The sequence below is a fragment of the Grus americana genome, chromosome 10 (genome assembly GCF_028858705.1).
Source record: "Grus americana isolate bGruAme1 chromosome 10, bGruAme1.mat, whole genome shotgun sequence".
Lineage (NCBI taxonomy): Eukaryota > Metazoa > Chordata > Aves > Gruiformes > Gruidae > Grus > Grus americana.
Window position 1 is genome coordinate 20,132,861 of NC_072861.1, and position 18,710 is coordinate 20,151,570.

The 18,710-nt window shown below is 41.3% G+C and overlaps 1 long non-coding RNA gene across 2 annotated transcripts; it reads left to right on the top strand.

Moving 5' to 3' along the window:
* Positions 1-1,583: 1,583 nt before the first annotated feature.
* LOC129211023 (uncharacterized) lies at positions 1,584-17,825 on the top strand. Of its 2 annotated transcripts, XR_008578714.1 has the most exons (4): positions 1,584-1,744; positions 1,828-1,908; positions 5,707-11,792; positions 12,188-17,825. It is a non-coding gene; the product is annotated as an uncharacterized LOC129211023 (long non-coding RNA). The 2 variants fall into 2 exon arrangements; XR_008578715.1 differs by lacking the exon at positions 1,828-1,908 and having other exon boundaries at positions 1,600-1,744.
* Positions 17,826-18,710: the final 885 nt, after the last annotated feature.

The window sequence follows — 18,710 nt, forward strand, 5'->3', positions numbered from 1 at the left end:
ATCTTTGAAAATCTTCTTCAATATTATATAATAAGAAATACATAACTGTGCCTATTTTTACCATAATTTGCTTTCATTTGATGACATTCAATAGTAAGATTTATTATTACCCGCATGGAAAATATCCTGCCTGGGGGTGGCTGAAATAGATCCTGCAGACAAGTCATCAATCAGCTCGTGTTTATCTCTTCAGAGATCCGTGATATCAGTGGCAGGAACAATTTCAACCAATCCAAGAGTATTTACTGATAATAAAAGGAAATGTTCATGTGGATTTATACTGCATCTCTCACCAGAGGTCACAAAATATTTTTGCAGGAGGGTTGATTTATTTGGCCTCATTTAAAGATGAGGCATGGAGGGCTCAGAGGTGCCTGTGGCCAGGGCCAGTAGCCTTTACCCATGCTCTGGCCATTGCTCTCTTTCTGGGACAGGGTCTAACTCTCCGTGTAGAGGGTGGCATGGCATGCAGAGGGCTTTAAGATAATACTGCTCTCCCTGTCCCCACTGCTAACGAGTTCAGCTAAAAGGATTTAAGACTAGTGCAGACAAAAAGATCTTTTACATCAGATGAATAGCATGCACAACGATTGTCTTACATTTCTAAGAAGTGAATTGTAGCTTCTAACTTAACTCTGCTATGATTTTAAAGCAGAAGGTCTTACATTTGTGTCCCTGATAGAGAGGTTTTTCAAAATTTTATGACAACATTCAGAATATTTATAGGTATTGACTGCAGGGTTCAGGACAAAGATCTGTTGTCCTTGAGGCAAAATAACAACCCTGACTTTACCTAGCATTTGCCTCTCAGTGTAATCAGTCTGGAACTAAGACTGCAATTGTTATTTAACCCGTGGATGAGAGAAGTTTTCTTTCTCTCACTTTTGCTTTTTTTTTTCTTTGTAAAATTCAGTATTTATACTTACTGAAACAAAGAGCACTTTGAATCAAAACATGAAGTGTATGTTTTTTAAAAAGTTATAAAGGGGTCTCTTTTATTTTTATGTTTTTGTCTAAGGAAATTTACTGGAACATTCATTTCTGTTTGAGAGGAAGCTTGCTTGATGTGGACAATAAAGATGTTAAGATCAGGATGAATGTCTATGGGAGATAATAATAGTGAATAAAAAAATGCACCAGTCCAGTACTCATATTTTCCAGGAACTGCAAGAACTCAGTTCTGGGTTGTGTTTTAAATCTAAGCCCCATTGTTCCTGACTGGGTTCTGAGTCTGTCAGAAAGACGACTTCTTTGTTCCTTTGAGCAGCTTCAATCTGAAGCATTTGGAGCATTTTCATATTTAAACACAATTTTAAGATGCATCTGTATTTTCACTCTTCCAGCTTTAGGATGGAAAGCAAAGCATCTTTTTACTATTTCCTGTTGAACGTGAGCGGAGTACGTTGACACTGGCTAAAGTAATTTGACCTATGATGAGCCCGTGTGGGGGATGGCCAGCAGTTATCAATGGTACGTGATATATGTGCCATTAATATATTGCTCCTCTTATGCCAGGAACATGCCTTGTGAGGCAATACAGCAGTAGCAAGAGCTTCACCTCGGGCATCCTGATAGCCTGGCGTATGTGTTGTGGCGATGCTGACTGTACAGGCTGACATGATTTGTTCTCCCGAGAGATACAAGGTGGCTGAGAACATTTTTTCCTGTTGATGCTGTTGCACTTGGTGACAATAATTACACGTTTGCAGTGTCAGGACCAGAATTTAGTTGTGCCCTTTTACAGGTGAGTACCCTAGGCTGGAGGGTACAGTATTATATTTCTTCCTTTCTTTTCTTTCTCAGTCAATATGGTGTTTTTTTACAAAGCAAGTGGTACTTCAGCTGTGAAGGCGAGGCGATCCACCCTCTGACGCTTCGGCGTTCACCCTGGCTGCGTGCAGGAGCCTGGTAAGCTGCTTCCTGTTCACAGACAGGATTTGTTAGTGGGTAGAGTTACTCTCCTTGTATAAAAAGTTATTTGGAAATGCTTTCGCTTGCCCTTTTAGTGCCCACCAGTTCAACTTCTACCGTTTCAAAATGCCTGCATAAGGTTTCCTGCATGAGCCCAGCACCCACCTTTTGCCTCTGTGGCTGTGCTTGTTCTCCAGTGTCACATCATGTGTGAAACAGTCTTTCATCCTAAGAACTACGAGAGTCCTAGATTCCTGTGTCACGCTGCATTTGTAAGCCTAACTCTGCTATTGACAGATTGCTGGTCTGTGGGACGGCTCTGACAATACAACCTGGCAAATATAAGCCTGGAAAATACTCAGGAGCTTGTTGCCATCAGCAAACCTGGGGTCCGTGAGAGGTCATTGTCAGCAGCGCGTGGGGCAAAGCCATCAGTACGATCGTGTTAGTGCTAGCACGGAGCGTGAACTCCTGAGAGGGGACTTGGCACTGGCTTATGCTCAAGGGCAATTGTTGGAGCAGCTTGTGAACAGGCAGCTTGCCAGCTAGAAGGGCATAGCTGTGGACAGCTAATAGACCATGTGTGTGTGTGCAGGGAAGGCAAGATGCACAGCTGGGAAATGGGAAAGAGATTTCTATAAACTTCTGCTCTGAGGGGTAAGAGTACATTCAGGCGATGCCAATCCATGGAGGAGTAAAGAAATGATTTCTGGCAGCTAAGACAGGTTCTTGGTCCGGCTGAATCTGACAGAATGCTGTGGGGGAGAACTGGAGATGTCATGGTTAATGAGTATGGAAATTATATCAGTAGCTTGGCCATCTAGGTTTTAAATGTTGTCAATCTATAACATGCAATACTTCAGTCTAACGTTTTCTGGCTGCCTTGTTTAAGGCATAAAAGCAGGCAGCCTCTCTGTAATGAGACGGTATCTATAGACAGCAAGCTGTTGATAGCAAAGGAGAAATCTTGGCTTCTCATTTCAACAAGTTAAGTTTAAATCAATCAGAAAAGATGGTGGGCAGGAGAAGAAGAGGAGTTGTTTTCTTTTGTTTTCTCATCTTTGACTCACCTGACAAACTGAATTCCCCATGATTTTTCTGTGTCTCTGCTAAGCCTGCAGGAGCATTGTCGTAATCCCTCTCTTCTCAGATCTGCGTGCACTCCAGCTCATGAGCTATGCAGTGACCCTCTTACCCATCTCATCCTTGCATCCTGGAGCATATTTAGAATCTGTGCCACGAATGCTGGGATAAGGCAAACCCTATTTACTGTAAACACACTGCCACCCAGCATTTCAGTCCACCAAGGGATAATTACCAAAACTCCAAGACGAAGGTGTTGTGAGTCTTTTAACTGGGTACGGAAAGGATCCTCTTCAAGTCTAATGAGTCTGTGGCTGCTGCAGACATCCAAGTGGGCCTTGCTGTCTCCAGAAGAGACAGAAAGTGACTCTGGGAAGGCAGAGTGAGGAATCTGACACTACTGTGTAATTGAGCAAAAAGAGGCCATATGCATTATTTATGAGCAGAAGGCTGGGCTTAATGTTAACAAGTGAGAAGAAAGTGGCTTCAAAACACTGGCTTTCTGCTCTTCCCTGTAAGAAAGGCTTCTGTTTTAAACTACTTGCATTTTAGAGCAGGAGGGAGACAGAGCTGTTATTTATACTGTGCCTTATTTTGTGTGTGCGTGGTGTTGTACAAGATTGAGGGAGAGGCAGGGATTGCCCCAAGGAGTGCACTCTCTGTTCGCTTAAGCTGTGGCAAAGATGTGTCATGCATGCTGCCCCGTAACTAGTTAATCCCAATCAGCTCCAGGCAAAAGATTTCACTGCAAGACAGAAGCAAGCAGAATTGCTACCTGTTTGGCATTTCCATTGGGCAGGGACAGTTTTAAAAAGATGAGGAATTTTCTCTGAATCACTCCATCCACCAAATGCCTTCTCCTTGCAACCACTGTCCAATTTTGGGGTTGGATAAACTGATCTTGTGGCTTTTGTTCTCTTACGGATCCCTCACCAGCAGGGTCTGTCCTGTCTGGTGTTGGGGTACATACTGGAACCCCTTGAGCAGTCCAGCTCAGGCTGATGCAAAGTCTCACTGCGAAGTCACACAAATGTGCTTGGGTTTTGCTTTTTAGCCATTTTCTGATGATTTTCTAGAGAAACAAGGCCTGTCTGGCTAATGTCAAGTTTTGCTATTAATGATGGCAAGGTGTGATTATTGCCAGCAAAATATATTATGTTCTGAAGAGCCTGGGATGCTGAGCTGTCTCTTTTCCTGAGAAAACACAGCGTGGGCGGAGGCAGGGCAAGTCCTTCCCTGTGGAGGAATTGCCTTTGTTACTGAGCAAATGTTGCAGTTACTGCCTGCATGGCAGTCATACTTAGAGGCCCCAAGCAGAGCTTGAACTCTTGCTGGACCTCTTTCCAGATAAGTGCAGCCATTAAAGACCCCATTGCAAAAGGGTAAGCGCTCTTCCTCCCACTCCACCCAGCAGGTGTAAATGATACTCGCTGCTGGTGGCTGCTAACTGTAGCCCTGCTTGGGCTGGTGTCCGTGGTCGGCATGTTTTCATTGCAAATCTGGCACCCAGCACTAATCCACAAGCTTGTATTTCCAAAAGTTGTATCCTATTATTTTCTGCAGGTCCAAAAAGGCAACACCCTCCCACCCCCTGACTTTCTTCCCTTTGTAAGGCCACTAGCTTCTCCTGTCACCATTTCTGTATTACAGCTGGTTGTCCTTCCTATGGCATGAAGTCCAGGCACTTTTTTTGCTTCCTGGTGTGATCCTGAGCAGCCAGTACTTTGTTTCTCAGAGGAAAATTAGCCCAGTGGGGTAAGATGAGAATAACTAGCCCTCTGTAAAAGTCAGGAAGCAAAAAGTGAACACCATTGCACTGGAACTGATGGGGGTAGTAGTACTCTTCCTTGATTTCTAACACTGGCTCATTGATTCTTCTCTTAGTTCAATCAGCAGTTACTGCTTCTCCTTAATCCAGGTTCGTAACTACTTAGTAGAATGGGTTCTTAACAGAAACACCCCTGAGAAATCATAACGATGGGGTGGGGAGAAGCTGAAGAACACTGGGATCTTACCTGTGGCCCAGAACAAATGTATTAGAGCAGGGAATTGCTGTTTCTAATAGGCCTTGCTTGAAAGTCACTTTGCAGACAGGCTTGTGGCTGCACAGCTTGCATGCATGTCCAGAGGGACCGGGAGACACATACCTGAGTGGTGAAAACGAGTAACGCTTTTTTCTAATATGAAAACAGGAGTACTGTGGCGTTTTCCCTGTATCAAATCATGTTCTAGCAAAGAAGGTAATGGCAGGAAGGACTAATAAATAAGGATGTGTTTTGTAAAGATGGGATTGGAATAGGCGAGGCTGGAGGTGAGGGAGAGTGATGGGGGAGGGAGGCAGTCGGTGTGGGGATGGGTGAGTCACGCATCCTCCAGCAAGAAGCACTGACTCATTGGGAAGATGATCGCTCTGCTGTTCCCTTTCTGCTAACTGAGGAATAGTCAATTGATACGCAACTGTACTCTGCAAGCTCCCCGGTTAGAGAGTGAGATGTAAAAGAGAAGCTGGAGACCATGGAAGACTGAAGTGAGAGGCAAAGGTAACGCTGGCAAGCACAGCCTGAGTAGCTGGTGTTTCTGCAGAGGATCCCTGCAGCAGCTGGAGAGGAGAATCCCCTGGTGCATGGGCTGGATGTGGAGCAGTGGCTCAGCTCCTACAGCCGGGCTATGCACCGGAGTCTTCAATACCTGTTTGTGTTCCCTCCGCCACAGGGTCAAGGCTCAGGTGCTCTCTGCACTGCTGCTCCCAGCGCGGCACGCAAACCCCTTGGAGCCAGATTTCGGAGCATGCCACCTGGGAGAGGTGCCACCCACCTCCGCTGTGGATTGAAGTTAAGTACAATCAGTCAGGGTGTGGTTCTGATGCTTGTTATCTCCTGTCCAGCTTGTACAGCTTAACAGATGAGGAGAGCCATCACTTATTCTGCAGTATCTGCAGATTGCTAAAAGAAAATATATCTCTTTATTGCTTGTGTACACAGGAGAGTAATCCTGCATGGCTGGAGAAAGGGACCAGAGGACCACATGGCTTTTTCCTTCTCTGACAGTAGAGGAAGAAAATGTCTAAAAAGAATCCAAAATTACTCTAAAAGCTGATTCGCACTCAGGTTGTTACAGCTTGAAACAGATTTCTTCTGAGCGAAGTGTAAAGAGCCCTAATACACAACGTGTGTGGTGGTGTAATTATTTTCAAAGCAGCAAATGACTCCAAGTGTGTTTGTGCAGCGAGCGTTGAGGGCAGGGGCTGTAACTGCAGAGTACAGCCAGTCCCCGACACTGGGATCAGAAAATGTGATAGCAATTGCAAGTCAGTGCTGCAATTTTCTTTCGCTTTACAAGTTTTATGTTGGTAATGTGAAGTAATTAATGAACCAGAGCAGTGCTGCAGAGGGGGAATAATTTTAATGCTCTTTTTAAATACGCTACTAAATCAATGGGGCAGTTTAAAAAGGAATGATAGCCTGGAGATTAGGAAACTTAATACAAGAAATTAGGCAGGGTTTCGAGAGTGATCGCATCACGGGTAGGCAGGTACTTCATGATATGCTGCGTGGGCATTTGTATGTTTGGCATACACTGGCTGAGGCAGACCTTGCTGACTTTTTAGGCCTAACGAGTCAGACTCTGCAATCTTGGTCAGAAATGAAGATCCCCAGGACTTGGAAAAGGCACTGAAAGATTGTAAAGCACAAGGTACGCTCCTGCTTTCCACTGTGCAGGAGCAGTATTTTTCCACTCCTGTCACAGGTCTTCTGACTACCAGCTACATAAGCGATGTCTACATGGTCTTTTGAAGGCAGATACGAGCTTACTCTGGCCACTGTCCAAGAGAACCAGAAGCCATGTAGCTGCAGCTAATGTGCTACATGCCCAAATTACTGTGGCCTGCTGAGAGGCAGGATATTAGCTTGGGCTTAGGGCTCTGGCCAGCTCAGACCACAAGTAAAGCAACATTTCATCTGCATGCAGAAAAGCATGTCGACAAGGATAGCCAACTTGCATAGGATTTGTAAAGCCATTTTTTATTATCAGTTAGGGCAGGTGAGCTGATCCCATGGAGATCAGGCAGACACGATTACTGTGCATCCTGCCCCAAGCACAAAGAGCAACACCCCAGGGCTGGCCTGAGAGCCAGCCAGCTTCAGTGGCCAAGGAAAACTGCTCTGTGGGCTTGATCCAAATTCTGTGGGCCTCCGGTTGGCTATCCCTGTTGTAGGCATACCCAGAGTTCGGATGACAATGACTTGTTATGGACAGAGAGGGTTTGAATTCAGTCTTCGCTGGCTCTGAGAGTTTCTGCTGGAGCTGTATAATGTGACACCTGATTGCCCACATTGAGTTCTGAGCCATGAAGGTGTACGCGCACATGTAATGTGTTTGTGCAGTCCAACTCTTAACTAAGAAGAAAGGCTGTCTCCATTTTGGATAGATATCTTTGCTGGTTTTTTCCTCCTAAAATTTTTCATTGTCTTAATTTTGAAGACTACTTCGCTTAAAAAATTTCACCATGTAGTATTATTTAACGTTAATGAAGGTAGCACTCTGTGTGTGTGTCTGTACATCTATGTGCGTATGCACACATGCTATGTATAATACAAGAAAGCAGGTACGTTTATATGTAAGTACATATACAAAACTCAATCTTGCTTATCTTAGAATAAGGATCCACAGCAAAAAGTAAGAATGCAGTATACTGTGCACTAGGCAGTATCATGGTGCAGTGAATCAGGGACTTTTTCTACCTTTCACTCAAAACATCTAGCCCCCCTCTCTTGCTCTTATGTTCCGCCATCTGCAACATTTCTGGAACATTAAAGCATTATAAAAGCAGGAATTTGAGTAACTGCCTCAGTTATTGAGGGATAGAACTACAATTTGAACAGGAAGAAGCTTTAATTAAAACAGACCATCAGGTGAAATCCTGGCCCTGTTGGGGTCAAGCGCACAACTCTGACTCTCCACACAGTCAGGATTTTGCTCAGATCTTGTAACACTTGCCTTTTTTGAATTTGAGGCATTAGTCCTATAACAGAATAGATAAGCTAAAAATAGAAAACAGTCTGACCTAAAATAGTTTGACATCCGTATCATAGTGCTTATTGTCTGAGAATACTTCTAAATGACATGTTGATTAATCCTGAACTGAGGAAAATGTGATTCATTGGAAAGAACTGAGATTGTACCAATAATTCAGTACCAGAAGCTACACAGACATCGACTCAGTGTGCAATGTTTCCAGTGAAACTTTATTTGCAAGCTGTCAGATTCATCTGCCATTTTCCCAGCTACTTTGGTTCACTTCTGAGTGGCCTGGATGAAATATTCCAATCCAGTTCATGTGGGCTATCAGCCACTTCACCAAAGCAACTTTTTTCCTCTGCCTTTTACTGAAAACAAAACAGTCACGTCAAGTCAGGTTGCTGTGAGCAGCTTTTAAGACACATGTTGGTTGCACTTAGTGCACAGCTGGGGCTAAAGTGAAGCTCTGTAAGTGCCTGAGCTATTTAGTTGGAAATTACAGCTTGTGCAGGAACCTAAATGTCAAGTTCCCCAGTCCCTCTCACAGCCAGAACTCTGACAACTCTCCTTTTCCCATGACTCTTCTTCACTTTCCTACAGATGTAACTGTGCTTTCCTTCAGATAAAATAAATCATATAGGGGAATGCCACAATAAAAAGCAAAGCGAGCTGTCACCCAGGACTTCACATGACACTTAGCCACATTAACGAGTAAACAGAGCCCACAGGAAAGATGCCTTTTGAAATGCACTGTTTGTGTCAGCAGTGCTAAAACTAACGAACCAAAACAATGAGGGGAAAAAAGGGAATCATCAGCTGCACCTAAAGCTATAGGCTATAAAGTCAGATCGGTCAAGGAAAACTCAAATATGAGCAAATCTTTGGGACAGTACATAAATTATGTTTTCCATAAGCAATAAGACAGCGTATACTCCCAGCCTTGTGATGAGAGGAAAGTACTAAAAGAAAGAATAAATGTAATCATGTGAAGAGAAGGGAGCAGGAGTGAATGTGTTTCTTATTTTGGAACCTTCTCATGGCAAACAAGCAAGACTCGAGCCAAAATCTTCAGGACACAGAAGGAAGTTGGAACCGTTACACTGCCGCATGGCTCACAAGCAAGCTGGCATGAAGAACGGGATCAGCTATACATTGTTTAGAAGGAGCACCACAGAGCATGCAGTATAACATGCACCCCCGGGGCATTTGGAGGCAATGACTATCAACAGTCAGTGGAACTGGTCCAAATTTACAGCAGTGTAACTGCATGATAATTTCACTCTTCATGATGAAGGAACAAAAACGTCCACCAGAAAAAAAGAAACAACTGGTGGTAGGGTATAGAAATGGTGCTGGGGAAATGGCTTTGCTTTACTTGCTATTGCTAGTTCCCTCAATTCTGGCTCTTATAGCATGCACTCTAAAACTAGTTACTCTTCCATTGAACCACTTTAAAAATAAGAATTGTCTGAAGGAAAGTTTCAGATCACTAACATGATGAGAGGGAAACAGTATTAGCTACAGTTCTTATGTTCATGGTTACTTCATGATGATCCAAACAAAATTGCTTGGTCTTGGATTAACAATAGCTGTGGTTTAGGTTTTCTTCCTTCAGTGATCCCCAAATTATGCTTGCGTGCATACTTTGGTACTAGAGGCAGAATAAACATCGACTCTGATAGCTGAATTTTTAAGGTTAATATTAAGGCTAAGTACATAGCGTTTATTTTCTTCTGAAGAAGGCATGTATGCTCTGGTTGAGGGGAAAGATGAAAACTATGTATGTGAGAGCAATGGCTGATGGCTTAGTGTTCTGCATGATAAAATAAATAACTTCGATTAACTTCAAGCTCCAGTACCTCAGATGTTTGTTGTCACAGAGCAGCAGCTTGGCTGATTGGCAGCTCTGGTTTAGTCGACATGTGTTAACAGAAATTGCTCAATTTACATCGAGTACTTCAATCTGCTGTTTTAGAAGTTTCTGTCCCACATAGACTAGCATTTCAGCTTTTGAATAAATGGAGGACTTGTAAGGGTCATTAAAGAAATTGCTAAAGCTTCTGCAAATGCTGTAGGCCGATTGCTGACTGAGATGCATAGCCTGCACGTGTCACTGCAGATACTTCCCACATAATGGTACTGATTGAGATTTTAATCTGGACAAAGTGCTGGAGGCAACTTTCTTTCCAACACTCAATTATCCTGATAATAATATGCTTATTTTTTTCCTGTCTTCAAAATGTGTGGTCTGCTGCAACTGTACAATGTGCATACAGTGCTGTTTGGAGTGAGGGGGGGAAAAACCCCAGTGAACAAAATTCACGTCTTGGCAAAGGGGCTGTAAGCACATGTCCCAGAGCGTGGAGGACAATGTACTTTTACCTTGGATGGATGAGCCAAGTAAGCACCATGAGAAAGGGCCGTGTTTCTTCCCACAGGCTATACGACGACAACTTACTGGTTCTCAACAGCCTCATGGGAATAAATGAAGCGCAGCCTGCTGCTAGGACTGCATAGCGTGTTGTAGGGGCAAGACTATCATTTTATTGTGCGTATGCATCTTGTATCCTCCCTAGTGGGATGCTGATCTATAACAGAGTCTCACACGAGACAAAGAATTCAGACTAGTTTCCCATGGACATTCTCCATAAAAGAATTTCTTAGAAGAGATAACTCAAGACAGGAAATGGGAACTAGGGGGGCAAATTCCTTCATTCGATTCCATCTCCCATTGGTAAAGGATTTCAGAAATTGTCCCTATATGACTAATCCCAACTATGCTTCCCTAATTTCAGTAACAGTTTCTAGAGATGAAGGGTGAAGCTATTTGAGAAAATCAAGCTTTATTTGCTTTTTATTCATTATGGATTATTCTGCTAGATTGGATTACTAATAACACTTCCTTTATTAAAATTTATGAAACCTAGATTTACTTTTCAGTATCTATATCATCTTCTGATCCTTAATACTTTTCATCAAGCTCAAGGAATGAAAACAAACTCAGCTGTTTCATGTTTCTTCACAATTGACTTTTACCAGGATCACTTTAGCATTGTTACATACTTGTTATTAAATGGTGGCAGAGTGCACATTTCTGAGGCAAAGCAGAATATTCATTCCTACCTTCAGCAGTTTACAGCTGAAAACGATAGAGTGTACCAAATCTGCTGGGAAAGCCAGAGAAGGTATTGCTGCTTTCACAGCAATACTGTCCTTCTCTCTACATTGTCTGCAGAGGTAGCTGTGAATTTGGCTCACTGTCCTTGTTTATATGTCCAATTGTATTTGTTGCTTGAAGTGAATGCACATGCCCTAGGCACTGTACAGCATTGGACATAAGATTTTTGGCTTTTTATGGCTAGTTAAAAGTCTTTCCATTTATGTTAGATTAAGCTGTATTGGGTTTAGTTAAGCTAGTGTGGGGCAGCCACTTTTATTCTGGACTAAGAGTGATTTATGTCAATTTACCTTAAATCCGTTCGTAATTGACTTGCACTGAACTGAACTAACACCTCATTTATGCCCTCAATTATCCCATTTTAACCAACAGCTCAGGCACGCTGTCCAGTTCCAGCAACTTAACGAGTTACTGCACATCAGTTGAGGCACGGTAACTGCAGTGTGCCTTTCTTTACCCTGCAGCAAACATGAGGTTCAATGTGTCAGCTTAACCTCAGGGCCAAGAAAAAGAAAAATCTAAACTGGTTTCTTCCATCCGAGATCACCACAGGCTAAGAGCAAACACACATGGTCAATTACCACGGCTCAGCTGATGCATGGTAAGTTGTCAAGCATGACAGGACGTGAATGAGATCACTCATTCATCTGTTCAGACCCTAAAAGTATCATTTTTAAACTGGTGTTACATAAACAAGTGTAACTATGGATATGGACACACAGACAAATTAGTGTGGGATGACAAGTCTTCATGTGTCAGCTTTTTTCCATATCCATACCTGCATGAAATGCTAGGTGATTTGAGGTAGCCTCGTCCTCTTTTACCCAGGGGGAAGGTATAGCTAAGGCATGGTAAATTCAGAGCCTGGTTTCCATTGCAGTAATGGTTTTAACCTGGTTTAGAACAATTCAGCTTGGCTAAAGTGTAATAAAACAGATTTAAACCACTTCTATGCCAGTTAAACTATACCTATTGTGTATTTTACTCTTTGCTTAGGTGGTGCAGTTTTGCAGGTTAAGTCTTTGAATTAATAAGAGACTTTCCATTGGCTTCATAGAGCAGTATTTTATGGAGAAGTTTGAAGACGCTTCATTTTAGAGCCTAATTTAAAGATGAACTTGCATCTTTCTTAAAAGCCATTGAGAAAAGAAACCCCAAGACGAACAAGAAAAGAAACCCAACGAGCCCAAACTTTCAGTTTTCCTCCCAGATAACACTAGTTTTCTTACTCCACCCTGTGGGAGAGCTAAGAAGAAATTTGCTTCTTTCCAATGAGGAACACAACAGGATTTGCTAAAGTGAAACTAGAGATACGAAAGTTCTAAACCCAGGATGAGTCCAGACCATTTCAAACTATGACTGAGGGCAAGGAAAAACAGGATCAAACATGAAAACTTTGGATGCTTTTCCTTTTTATTCAACAATTTCAACTCAATCTCAGTTAATCTTTCTCTACTTCCATATAATGAAAGGAAAGATATTTCATTAGGTTATGAGATCACGTGGACTGATTCAACACATGGCTTCAGGACCAGGCGTTATTATCTCAACTAACATGGACAGATTTTGAATGCTGCTTTTCACTCTGCTATCAGCCACCGCCACCTCTGCAGTAATGTGACAGCAAGAGAAAAAGGATGGGAAGGTGATAAAGTTTGCCCACGCAACTAGAAAAGAACTTTCTGTCCAAAGCCAGCTGGCTTGGCTTGGAAATGAAATGGCATTTTAGCGCGGGGTGACCTGTTTTACATGTGTATCATAGCTCTGTGTTAAAACACTTGTCCTAGATGCAACAGCAGGGTCTGTGGAGTAGTTTATCATCAAGTAACCATAGCAAACAGGTGAGTTGTCTCAGTGCCAGTTTGTCTTCTAAACTGTTTGACAGATAAGAAGCCATCCTCAGAGATTACAACAAATGTGCTGCCGCATTTCATGGTTAGAACTGAGCATATTTTTAGTAAAGGGTTGAGAAAGTATGCAATAATCCTAAATCACAGCCAAGAAAACCATAAACCCCTTAACAAATGCCTGTTCAGATACAGAACTCGGAAAAGTACACCAGTTGATCCACGCTAACACTCTGGTTGAATTTTTACGGCTTGTTTTCCAAAGCAAAGCAAACCTCTGACAGAGGATCAATGGCATTTTTGCCTTTACCTGAAAGTGTCGGAGGGAGCAGGGAAGTTGATGTCTGTTGTTTATCCTGTGGGACACAGACCAGTTGTGCTACTGTACCCTCAACGAAATCAATGGAAAATACACCAATGACATACTTGTGCTCAGGAGTCTGGACACCATTATAAAAGACCCAGAATGCACCTTGTAAACTGCCCAAGTTTAAGAATGAAACTTTATTTCATAAATTAACTGCTTTAAAAGTTTATTTGTTATTTCTTGTACATTATAACAGAACATGCAGAGCCATTGTGGGCTCTGTATATGAAGCTTACAAGATCAGGGCAATAAAATGTACCTTTTCGTATGTGCAATTTGATCAGTGGAGTTTACAGTGAAGCAGATAAAATGCAGGAAAAATAACGCTTACACTTACATTTTAAGAGCAACGTTAGCTGATTGCAGTGGGAGCTGAGGGTGCTCTGCACAAGTCAGGAGCAACTTACCTGGCTTTTAAGAGTTCCAGGAGTCTTTTGTCACTTGAAGAGGCCCCATCAACTTCAAATCTACTTTAAAAAGTAGTTCAAAGACTTTTCAGGTATTATGGTCTCCTATATCTATTTCTGTTTCTTTTGTTTCCTAACAGCATGGGATACTGACCACACATACTGCTGTCAAATATAGAAATTAAACTTATAGAAAAAAGGATACATTTTCTCTTTAATCTCTTGGAAAATTTTCCAGACTAAAGCATAGTTCTTAAATTGATAATATCCCTTTAAGAAGTTATTTGCCAGGTAATGTTAGAATAAAAAAGACTTTAAGGTCAGTTTGAACATTAAAAGACCCCCTTTTAAATCAATTTTAAATCTGTATTAGAGATGATGGCAAGCAGTGTTTGAACAGGTCTCCAAATATATCCTACACCTTAAAAATGCAAGTAACTTTAAAATCCTTTTAAGTGATTTCTAGTTCTTTGGAAAAAGGGCAAGATCTGTCCTAAGAAATACTTTGTTGCATAGAAATAATAAAAATAGTTTAGTGTTGCAATATATGACACTCATAATATGTATAAAGCTACTAAATTATTACCAGATGAAGGCCTGCAGTTTTTGAATAATGTACTAAATATGATTGGTTTTTTAGAGGGGTGAAATAATACAATACCATCCGAAGAGCGAAGTACATTTTAATAACGAAAATATCAAACATAACTGTTTTTCTTTAGATCTACTAAGCAATCTGTGTGTTCTCTATAAGATGTCAAACTATACTGTGCATACGTACACTTTGCTCTCTCTATAAATATACATGTGCATGACACATTTCTAAAAGCAGTAAATGAGTGCTGGGGAAATACAGAAACAATGAAGTTCCTAAGAGAGGCTTATTTTTTCAAGTTATTAAAAGAAGGTGGCAAGCATTCATGAGGATATGAAAATTTAAAGCCGTCTGCAGGAAACTCTGAAAACCTCTGGTTAAGGCTGCTGCCAAAAAATCTCAGCTATGTTATGTCAGAATGTTTAATTGCAAGCTGCAATTTTAATGAATGGAAAGATATGGCAAAAGCAGGAAGTTTCTGAAGCAACATAGAGCAACCATGAAAATAAAATCCCAAAGGTTGTAATCTTGAATGCTGCTGGAAGCAGGAATTTCCATCCATGCTCTGACTCCTTTTCCTACTGTGCAGAATTTGCCAGCTGTCTGGCTAAGGAGAGGTAAGCTGTTCTGGATATCATCTCCTGGGCTCAAGGCAGCACTTGTTATGTCTATCTGAAGAAGTCAACTTCTTTGCATTTGTCATTATGGGTGTTTACAGAAATGCAGCTTAGGAATAAGGGGAGGAAAGGCAAATGTCAGAGTGCATTAAATAACGTATTTTCTTTACTTTCCAAGAAGCTTGCTCGCAGCATGATGTTACTATTTATATCAGATCTCTTAAACCCAGCTGTTGGTTCATGTTAACATGCAGAATGGTGAGAAAATCCCAGCAGAGGAGCGTGAATCCCAGAGAGGCTTGTGTTCTGTCATTGTGAGGGCCTATAAAATATCACAAGTTTTGCTGAGGTATGGATCAGGCCTCAGTCAGCGAGGCATGCAATACAAATATTTCCCATGTTGATCCTCCAGTATTAGAAGGCCAACGGCAATGCAAAACAAAAAGTGCCGAATGCTGCAACAGACAACTTCAGATACCTTAGCTCAAACCCCTGACTGGAAAAGTTTGAAGGAGAACTTTTACCTGTAATTCAAAACTAGAAAATATACTGTACGCCCACATTACAGCATTCTTAGACAAGCTGTGTCTGATCTAATCTTATGTACCTTGGCCACAAGTTCTGGAAAAACAAATATTCCCAAGGCAATCAGATTACTGAATGTACCATATAACGATGTGGAAATATTAGTGGTTTACAGAGGGCAGTTTATGAAATGGATTGAGTGAATTTAATTCATACATTGTCAGGCAATTTGAACTTAACTAAAATAAGGAAATATTTACTTGATTATATCTGTCTTTAGTGGAACACCAGAGCCAAGTAGTAGTGTAACAGCAATACTCCCAACCACAGGCAGGGGAGTTTGTTCCAAGCCAGCTTTCCGAGAGCGAAAGTCTGTGTGTGTCCTAAAGGGTCATTATGGGGTTAACAGGGTTACCCGAAGTGGTAATGGAAAGGAACCATTATCTGCTCCTCTCCAATTTCCTGCTCCCTAGGTGGGAGTCCCCCCTGCTCCTATCCTTTGTTTCTAATGAGTTCCCATCCTGAAATGCTGAGAGTACAATTTGGTTTTGTTGCAATAAGTAGTCCTTTACAAAATCTTCATTCATAGAGTACTTCCACCATTGTAAGCGAAACAATGTTAGGAATTAATCTGGCCTGGGACTTGAAGAAACCTTGTTCTTAAAAGCTTGTTCTTAGGCCCTCCTTCCCTATGAAAGATAACTTAATTGTTTGGCAAATATACAAAAGCTACATAACATCCCCTACTCCTCTTTTACCTATAATTTTTGAAGTCCAGCATTTTGTTTTTATACAAAGTTCATCCTTAGAAGCATGAGATTAAGAATTTTTCTCCAGGACGCAAGATGAAAAAGTTGATTTCTGGATTATAAGGAACATTTGAAAGGAGGCCCGAGGAACAGCCATGGTACACCTCTGGAGTGTTTTGTAAGAAGGTCCTAAAATGTAAGTTAAAAGTTAGTGGAGATATGATTTTGGTGGTAGTGCCTCCAAAATACTTCGAATGGTGGGTGGAAATGCACTGGAATAGAGATGCAAGGGAAAGCTTTATTGCCATAACAACTGCTGGATGATGACTCCGTTCAACTGTGAGGCTATTAAGTTAAAATTAAGAATACCGGTGTCTTTTTTCACCCTGTATTTGCTATTTCTCTGGGTTTATTTCTCCAGGTTTATTTCTCCTTGGATATGGTGGAAATTACACTGCCTGCTATTTGGCCAAGGGAAGAGATTTTGGGTGGTTCTTTTCAGTCTCTGGGTTGTACATAAGATGGGCAGAAATGCGTTCAGTGGTTGTTCTCTTCTATGTCAAGAGTGATGCTAGCAGATGCTTATGATAATTTTTCACTTGTCATATTGACACTGAAGTGTGATGTTCTCTGTGGCTTTGTTATGTTGCTGCTTCTACAGTCTTATAAAGATCATAATTTTTTTCTCTGTAGCGTGGATTTTTCTTAATCACCTACAGCTTTGCATCCTTTGGTGCATTTGGCCTTTGCAGTTGTCCTGGAAATTAAATGTAACACAGAACATGGCCATCAAGTCGTGCAGTGTTTTTAGTCATTTTGATATGTAAATTCTTGTATGATTTTCTTTTGTGTCACCCTGAGGGGTGGTATCTTTCATTTATGCTATTGTGACATGTGAGAACATCTGTGACCTCCCCGCCACCCATTCTTTTTCACTAGCAGTCCCAAGAGGGGTCTGCAGAAGCAGATGTAGCAGCACATCATCGCGTATGGAAAACAACATCTGTACTTTCAATTGGATGCCATATTTTGCACTTCCTTTTCTCAATTGTTACATAGGGCAGAGTTTCAATAGAGGGAGGAATGCATTTCAGTGGGAAAGACGCTGCTCTATACCCCTTAACTATTGTTTGCAAGGCACATATAGAAATCCCTTGAGCAACACATGCTATGCTTATTCTTGTAGTGCCATTGAAAAGGATAGATTAGAACCAATTATTTATCTCTTTGGCTTCCTGCTCTATTTTTGCCAGCTTAGAATAATATGATTACATACTGAAAGTAATTAATGAGTATATCCAGAAGTCCTTGCTCAGGCCTTGCTTTGGTGTCTTACTCAGACTCCCACTGACTTTTATAACTTAGATAAAATTCTGAACTCCTTATTTAACATCTTTTCAGTATATTGCTATCATGAGAGGATTTCACGGTATTAATCATTAGATTCTAGTAATAGACCTTAAAGATATTATGGATGATAGGTATAGTGAGGAAGAAGAGAATAAACCATACTCATATAAAAATCAATGATGTGCGCTGTTCATGTTGAGAATTGTAAGAAAACTGTATGTACTTAAATCTCTTCCTGATTATTATAGGTCAGTAACAATCAGCTTGGAAATATGACAGTAGATGGCAATTATTTGTGTTTTGTTATTTCTTTGTTTTTCACACCTCTTATTAGCTTTTTCCTAGACCCACAGTAAGAAGCGCATACTCTTGCACTTGAATGAAAGGTGGATGTTTCAGAAATTGTTCAACTTATCTACTGGCCATATATTTAAATCCCAAGTAAACTGTACCTTATAAATCCTGAACTTCAGCATTTCTGTGAGCTGGGAATTACAGCTTCCATTTGAGCTAAATGTTTGGAAACAGACAACAGAAACTTACGTTCATTTTTGGGGAACGAGCTTGGAGAATCTACCTTTTTCTTTCCCACGGTGTGGTTATCACACTGCGAGTTGGGTGTTTGTGTCATCATTTCTTGCATCCTGTTTCCTAACCATTTGTGGAGCTATTTTTTTTTGTACTCAGTTAATGATATAGCCTTCCAAATATAAAGAACACACTCTGATTTCCGTTTTCCAGAGAAAGCACCTTTGATTCTCATGTCCTGAAGCAGAGATGTGCACTCTCCGTCAGTGATTTAGTGCTTTGAAATGGCTCCCATCGTTTTGTTCCGAGGCTGCGGGTATCTTGCAGGATAAATCTGGAGAAGCTGTAGAGCGCAGATGATTTTTAGCAAGTATCTTTCTATCATCAAAATTTTATTTTTGGGTCATTCTTCAGCTGCTGCCTTCTGTGAAGGAGAAAGACGCCAATTTTATGTCTTTTATTATGTATTCCCAAGTAGTCTTTTCTACTTAAAGCAAAATTAATGGGAACTCTGACAGAGATAATGTTGAGATG